Source organism: Hyperoodon ampullatus (assembly GCF_949752795.1).
Source record: "Hyperoodon ampullatus genome assembly, chromosome: 10".
In the NCBI taxonomy this organism is placed as follows: Eukaryota; Metazoa; Chordata; class Mammalia; order Artiodactyla; family Ziphiidae; genus Hyperoodon; species Hyperoodon ampullatus.
This window is the reverse complement of record NC_136923.1, coordinates 65,572,263-65,580,277: the sequence shown is the minus strand read 5'-3', so window position 1 is coordinate 65,580,277 and position 8,015 is coordinate 65,572,263.

Sequence of the window (8,015 nt, the reverse complement as noted above, 5' to 3'; positions counted from 1 at the left end):
CAGGGCTCGAACCCGTGTCCCCTGCATTGGCAGGCGGATTCCTAACCACTGCACCACCAGGGGAGCCCCTAGAAATGTTTTTCTAAGGAATACATCTAGAAGCCGGAGCGCTGGGTTTTAGGGTATGTGTATTTTCAGCATTAAGTGTTGCCAAATTTCCCTTCAAATTTGTTATAGCTGTTCACACTTCAAGCCAAAATGGATGAGTTCCTAATATCCCACATTTTTGTCAACACTTGGTGTTATCAGAGTTATTTTAATTTTGCTGATTTAGTAAAGTAATATCGCATGGTTTGAGTTTGCATTTCTGCATTATTAGGGAAGTTGAGCATCTTTTCCTATGTTTATTAGCTATTTGGCTTCCTCTTTGATGACTCACCTGTTCAGAGGTTTTGCTCATTTCCCCCTGCCTCGTCCTTTTTTTAAAATTGATCTGCAAGAGTTTTTATAAATCCTGAATACCCATCCTTCATTGGTCACATAGGTTGTAAACAGTCTCAAAGTCTGTGGCTTGTCTTTTTGTTTTGTTGTTTCTTGTCTCATAGAAGTTAAAAAATTTTTTTAATGTAGTTGTATGTGTCAATCTTTTATTGCCTGTGTTTTTGTATCTTGTTTAAGAAATCCTTCCCTATTCTGATATCATCAATGTATTCTCTTGTATTTTCTTTGAAGAATTTAAAGTTTTCTTTTTCACATATTTAAGGTATCTGAAATTTATTTTTGGATCTGTTATAATGCACGGATCCATTTTGTTTTTCATTTGGATAGCCAGTTAACCCCAGACAAGTTAAGAAATAGTCCATCCTTTTCCACTGACTTATGTTCCTTTTGTCATATACAAAGTTCTCATATCTCTGCGGGTCTGATTCTGGACCCGTGGTCTATCTATTTGTCCATGTGTCAGACCTACACTGCTTTAATCACTCCAGCTTTAAAGCTGTGATATACGGTGAGGCAAACACTCTGGTATTCTTCCACTTCAAACTTGTTTTGACGTTTTTTGGCCATTTACTCTTCCACAAGAATTTTAAGAGCAGCTTGTTAAATAGAATTTAGATTAGAATTGTACTAAATTCTAGTACTTTTGATTAGAATTGTGCTAAATGTATAGATTTTGATTAGAATTGTACTAAATGTATAGATTTGAGAAAAACTAATCTGCTGTATATTGAATTTTCCTCTTCATGAGCATGGAATATCTCTCCATTCTTTTTTGTCTTCTCTTCATGTTCTCCAATAGAGTTTTATAATCTTCTCCATAAAGCTCATGCACATATTTTGCTATATTGATTCCTAAGTATCTTATAGTTTTTGTTGCAATTACAAATGGTATTTTCTTAAAACAAAATTTGTTTATTGCTGTTGTATAGCCATATTGATGTTTGAATATTCATCTTGCCCCCCAAAAGGGTGTTAGTTTTAATTGTTTGTAGGTTCTCATAAATTTTCTTTGTAAATAATCAATCATCTATGTATAATTATGGCTTTACTTCTACTTTTTCTTATTGTGCTAGTTCAGACCACCACCACCCCCAGCACAAGTTGAATAGAAACAGTAAAAACTAGTATCTTTGTATTAATGTTGGAAGTTATTTTCTATTCCTAGTTAGCTAGATTTGTTTTTTAAATCATTAATGTTAAATTTTATCCAGGTGCATATCTACCTATTGGGACAATCATATTTTTTCCTTTTAATATGTCAATGCTGTAAATATCATTAATAGATTTTTTAAAGTAGACCATCCTTGTATTCCTGGAATAAACTCTGCTTGGTCACACATACACACGTGCATATATACATGCACTTGCACAAACTCCATTGGATTCAGTTTGCTAATATTTCATTTAGGATTTTCAATCTTATAAGTTCAATTGGTCCTCTTTTTCCATTGTCTGGGGCAGTCTGTATAAATAAATAAACAGTTCCTTGAAGAGTTAGCAGAATAATATACCTATAAAGCCATTTGGGTAGTGTGTGTGTGTGTGTGTGTGTGTGTGTGTGTGTGTGTGTACTTTAAATTTCTCATTCAATTTATTAGAATTTATAGAGCTGTCGGGCTTTCTATTTCTTCTTGAGTCAGCTTTGGCTGTCTTTCATCTAATTTCCCCACCTGTTCAGGACTGAGACCTCATCTGTCTCTGGGTGGCTGGTGAAACAGAACAGGTTGACAGAACCTGTTCCTTCCCAGGCCCCTCCTAGTAACCGTAGCCACAGTGAGCTCACCCTCTGGCTTTCAGTTTCCTCTTTGTTGCTAGCACCTGGGATTTTACTTTCCTTTTGAGAACTCAGTTATATGTTTAATTTTTTTCCTTTTTATCAGTATTTCTAGGTGATGGTGCTTTTAGATTTTCCACATCCTCCATCTTGATTCTGAAGTTGTTCCCATTTTACAGATAAGAAGGCTAGGGTTCAGAGTGGTTTAAAAACCAGCTGAAGGTCACACCGCTAATACTTTTACCTAGTTATTGAACCCAGATTTCTGGTTCTGAATCATCCGCTGTTGCCATATTATTCCATGCTGCCTTCTGAAGCCAAGGAGGCAAAACCAGGAAGGGGCATTAGGAAGTCAAAGGGAGAAGGGGTCTCATGGGCAAGGTGGAGGAGTCTGGGAGAGAGGCTCGACCGTGGATGGACAATGCCAGGAAGCATGGAGGAAGGAATGGTGTTAAGGAAATGACATATGGGACTCCTGGGCTGCAGCTGTTGGAGGGAGAATCGTGGCCTCAATCCATCCTGAGATCCTGAAATATGCATCCCCTGCCCCAGATCCAGGCATGCATGCATCCTTTCAACCAATATTTCAACTCCATATTCATAGAGTGTCCAGTTCCAGGTCCAGGGAATGGCAAGAGTGAGCATCTGCAGTCCTGGCTCCTGCCCTCAGGGAGCTTACATTCAATGGGGAGCCAGACACCAATCGAGTAATCCCCAAAAAACGTAGATCTGCGACCACACACAGTACCTCGGGGAAACAGTGCGCCTTGGTGTGGGAGCTCAGAGGAGGGGAATTTGACCCGAAAGGAAGGTCTGAGTACCTTCCCTGAGGATGTGGTAAAGGAGCTGAGATATGAAGAATGCACAGGAGCTAACTCAAAAGAGAAATGGGGCTTCCCTGGTGGCGCAGTGGTTGAGAGTCCGCCTGCCGATGCAGGGGACGCGGGTTCGTGCCCCAGTCTGGGAAGATCCCACATGCCGCGGAGCGGCTGGGCCCGTGAGCCATGGCCGCTGAGCCTGTGTGTCCGGAGCCTGTGCTCCACAACGGGAGAGGCCACAACAGTGAGAGACCCGTGTACCGCAAAGAAAAAAAAGAAAAAAAAAAAGAGAGAAATGGAAGAAGAAGCCTTTCGGGTGGAGGGCCCAGCCTGCGGGAGGAAGCACGCTGCGGTGGTGTAGAGCGGTAGGGAGTGACAGGGGTGAGTAGTGGGAGGCGAGGCTGGAGAGGCCGTGGGGCCACACCCCAAGGGGCCTTAGAGTCCAGGTTAAGGACTTGGGTCTTTAACTTAAGGTCGGTGGGAAACCATTGACTGTGTTTCAGCAGGGTGCCTGAAACCATCCGATTTGCATTTCAGAAAGGTCTCTCTTACTCAGGCATGCCGCTTGTTTCAGAGAAGGCCTTTCCAGCCTCTCCAGAGACCTCAGTGATTCAGAGAAGAGCCAGACAATCCAAGTGGTGGCTGGCCCAGGGAGGTGGAGGGATGGAGAAAAGTGGACAGACTTGAGAGATATTATAGTGGATACACTTGTTAGGACTAGATGCTGGATTCAATATTGAGATGCTCACCACGAACACCTGAGATCACATTCTTCAAAGGCAGGGGCCACATCACACACCTGTTTGTGGTACCCAGGTCCTAGAACGGTCCTGACACATGGTGGACTCAATACATAGTTTCTGAAAGGGTGAAACTGACCAGCGGTCTCCCAAGTGATCCATTTACCTTTGAAGTTCTTTCATCCCTTCCTGCATGTGGCAATAATCAGCCTCTCTGATACATCATTGGGAGAAATCTGCCAAGTTCTAAAGAGTTTTCTTTGGGGGAAGTTAATACAAGAACTAAGGTCTACCTTATCCTTGAACATGAACGGTAACAATAAATTTACTGCAGGTGCCGCCCAAGGGGGAAACTCCCCCAGCAGAACCTCCTACAAGAGTGAATGATGATGGTGCCATCCTCGGGGCCACGCTGGGCCCCAGGGGGCCAATCTAGAGGGGATGCTCCATGGGACTCCCTGCTGACTCTTGTTCAAAACCAGTTTCCCAGCCCATGAAGAAGACAGTAAATGAGGAATCTTGCGGAAGAAGTGCAAATGCCAGGAAGTGCTTGTACTGGCCAGGTGTTTCTTGTCTGTTTTCTCCCACACAGCCCTGTTCTACTTTTTCCACACCCAGAACCTCCCACTTTCTCCTCCAACCTCCCTTGTCTTCTTTCGCTGGTCTCCATCTCCTCCATTTCCCTGCCTTCCCCTTGGATACATGTCTCTGCCTATTTTCACCTTTCAATAAGAGGCCCACGGTGCTGCTGGAAAGAGCAGCCTCCGTCTGGGCTTTATTCTTAGCATGAAACGCAGTGAAGGTCACAGAAAGCCCTGAAACAGGGTCCAGGAGTGGGCACAGGGAGATGGCCTCATCCGATGGGGTGCTGGGTGTAGCTTTAGCACCGGAGGCAAGAAGCACCCAGCGGCCTCTGGGGGAAGTGATGGGGTTGGGTGGGATTTGTGGGCAACTAGAATTTGATGGTGGGGGTTGTCATGGAGATCTCTGGGGGTTCAGTTATCTCTTTAAAAAATCCTTTCAAGAAAATCCCAGGAAATCTGATCCGTCCGTGATGGCAGTAGGTCTCAGGCACATGGTTAAACTTCTCAGATGGAGGACAGGCGACTGGAAGTACCGATTCCTTTCTAAGAAACAGGAAAAGCTCTTTTCCTGGGGCACTAGATTGTGGACTAGAAGTGAGGTGGACCTGGCCATTCCAGCTCTGAGTAGGTCCCGGTGAGACACTCTGATCACCTAATGTGGTGGCTCTCGCCGGGATGGGGTGGGGCAGGGAGCTGTGCCCCATTATGCCTCCCACAGAAGAGGCAGTCACTCTGACTGTGGAGGGAGTCTGTCCCCAGGGCTGCCCTCCTGGAGTGCTGCGGGGTTGGCGGGTGGCACTGCCACAGGGGCCCTGACTTTGCTTCAACCCCCCTCCCTCCCCGCTCTGTTCATCCTTGTCCTTCCCACTGGGTGTGGACAGTTGTCAAAGCAGAAGGGGGCTCTGAGTGAAGCCACAACCATGGAGGCCAGAGCCATAGGGCCTGTCACCTGTGTGGGAGTGCAGGGGCAGGGGCAGGTGGCCCCGTGGCTGCAACACTTCCCACACTGGGGGCAGGGAAAGCGCCTCTCACTCAAATGGACCAGGCGGTGCTGGGAGGGGTGGGAGCATGACAAAAGGAGGCTCCACTGTCCAGGCCAGAAAAGGGCTTTGGGGTGGGGGCAGGGGCTGCTGGGAGGGATGTGGGACAGGGTCAGCTGTGACAGCAGAGGGGTCAAGGGGTAGATGGGGAGCTGGAGGTCTGTCCTGCCTTCTCCTCCTCCTCTGCCTTGGCTCCCAGCCTGTAGGGGAGGGGGATGAAGGTGAGAGCAGCCAGGAGGAGGGGGAGGCAGAGAGACCAAGGTGGCACAGGCAGGCTGAGCCCCGCCCTGAGGAACCCAGGGCACAACTTTCCCGTGAGCAGTTTGCCAGGGTTTTGAGGGCAGCAGGGTGACAACCAAGCCCTCAGGGTTAGGCCTCACCTGGGCAGGGGTCTCCTGAGGCTCTGGGCTCTGGGGCTCAGCTTCTGCACTTAGACACATAATCTGCTACGGTTAGGGGACCAAGAAGCCTGAAAGAGATAAAATGAGGGGGAGACTAACAGAGAGAGAGGCTCCCCTCCCCCCAGGCCCCCCACCTACTTCCTTCTTCCCCTCCTGTCCATCCAGCCTGGTGGCACCTCCTCTGAGAAGCTCTTCCTGACCACCCTGCGGCTCCCAGTGATGTCCCTGCCCTAAGGCCTGGCATCCCTCCAGGGGACACTTGTCCTTCACACTGTAAGGACCAGAGCATCTACTGCAGGGGTTCTGGGCCCTGAGCACATCAGATTCACATGGAGGGCTTGTTAATACACAACTGCGGGCCCCACCTCGCAAGTCCCTTTCCTATGCGAGGTCGTGTGGTTTGTAAGTGCCGAGGTGGAGATTTGGACCCCAGTCAGGCTGAATCTAATGTCTTTCTTTCTCCACCTTGCTCCTCTGGGTAGTTACTCTCCTTTTATCCTCTGTATCTTGTCTCTCAACAAAATAATCAGGTTCCCTTTTGTATACTTTGTGTCTCTCACTTTGCCTCACCCATAGGTGCAGGCTTCACTGACAGAGGCTCAAAGACTTGGGGAGCTATCCCAGGGAGTGGGGGTGGAACAAAATTGGAGCAAACCCACCCCCCATTCTGCCAGCATTGGGGATGGGGAACGCCTGGTCAGGTCAGGTAGTCATTTTTTCTTTGCTGTGGGCAGGGGAGATGGACCTGGAGCAACAGTTCTGTATGTCACTCACACGGTGCCATCTAAAGAAACAGGCAGCCTGCGAAGTTCAGCGTCTCGGGGGCAGAGGAGGGCGACAAAGCACTGGCAGCAGAGAGGGGTCCGAGGAGGAGCGTGAGAAGCGGAACGGCGGAGAGTGTGGGCCATGGTGTGGACTGGGGCCCTAGGAGAGAGACCGGGGACCAAGGCCCGCAGGCGGCTCCAGAGTGAAGCCAGAGGGCGGCGGAACAGGCAGAAGGGCCGCCGGGTCGGGTAGGGCTGGCGAGAACGAGGAGAGCGAGGAAGTGTCGCTCCGGGCAGCCCCTGGAACCAGAAGAGAAGCGGGCTCATTCCAGACTCTTCGGCTTCCACCTCGGTACCTCCCGCGACTCCTCCCCATCGGTTTCTCTCCCTTGAAACTCCGGGAGCGACGCCCACCTTCCTCCCGCCCTCACGTCCCGGGAGCGTCGCCCCCCTGGATGCCTGGGGTGGGAGAAAAGGGGAGCCAGGATCGGGGCTCCAGGGAGGCGGGGGTAGAAAGGGGCTTCTACGAGAGTGAAGTGGGTGTTGTCTATTTCTACAGGGCGAGAGGTCTCGGGGGTGGGCGCCCGGTCACCGGGGCTGGAGGGTACCCCCTGCGTCCGTCGTATTGAGGGTGAAAGGGACGAGGGGCAGCAAACGAGAAACGCCAAGCGTGGAGTGAGGTGCCCTCGGGCCGGCGAGTCTGACGCCGAGGCTGACTCCTCAGCCGGGAGGGCCGAGACTGAGCGAGCCACGGGAATTTGGGGCGGAGCGGGGTGGGGGCGCGAAGGGCAACGGAAACAGGAAGTGAGGGGCAGAGAGGCCAAAGGGGGTGGCGGGAGGCAGCGTCAGTCCCTCCTGGGGAGGCGATCCTCTCCACCTCGCAGGGGCGCGGCGCGCTACGTGGGCCCCTGACCCCGGGCCCCGCCCGCGGAACTCGAGGCGTGGGGGTTGCGGAGCAGGGAGCGCTTTACTGGATGCCCCACCTGGGCTCTCCGCTGCCGCCGGGACCGGCACAGAACTACAACTCCCGGGCAGCCCTCCCTCCGCTCGGCCCCGCGGCTCGGCGGGCACCGACCGGCTCGCTCGCTCCTGGGAACTGTAGTCCCAGGCCCTGCCCATCTTCTTCGGGAGGCTACCCGGGGGCGGGATATGTGCAGGCAGGTTCTCGCAGCCCTCCTCCCACCCGCGCCTTTTCTCTCCAGCTTTAGAAACCAGCTTCTCGCAGGGACGAGGAATTGTTCGCCTTCCAAACATCTCGGGCCTGCCCTGTCACCCTCTTGAGCCACTTTCCTTCTTTCCCTGTGGTATTGAAACCCGAGATCTCAGCCTGGGCATTCAGGTCATGGGGGAAAGCTTGGGATCTGACTTCGCACCTCTCCGCTCTCCACCCTCTTACAGCTTCACAGGTCCTTTTAATTTTCCTTCACATTTGCTGATTTGAAGGTTCAGGAAA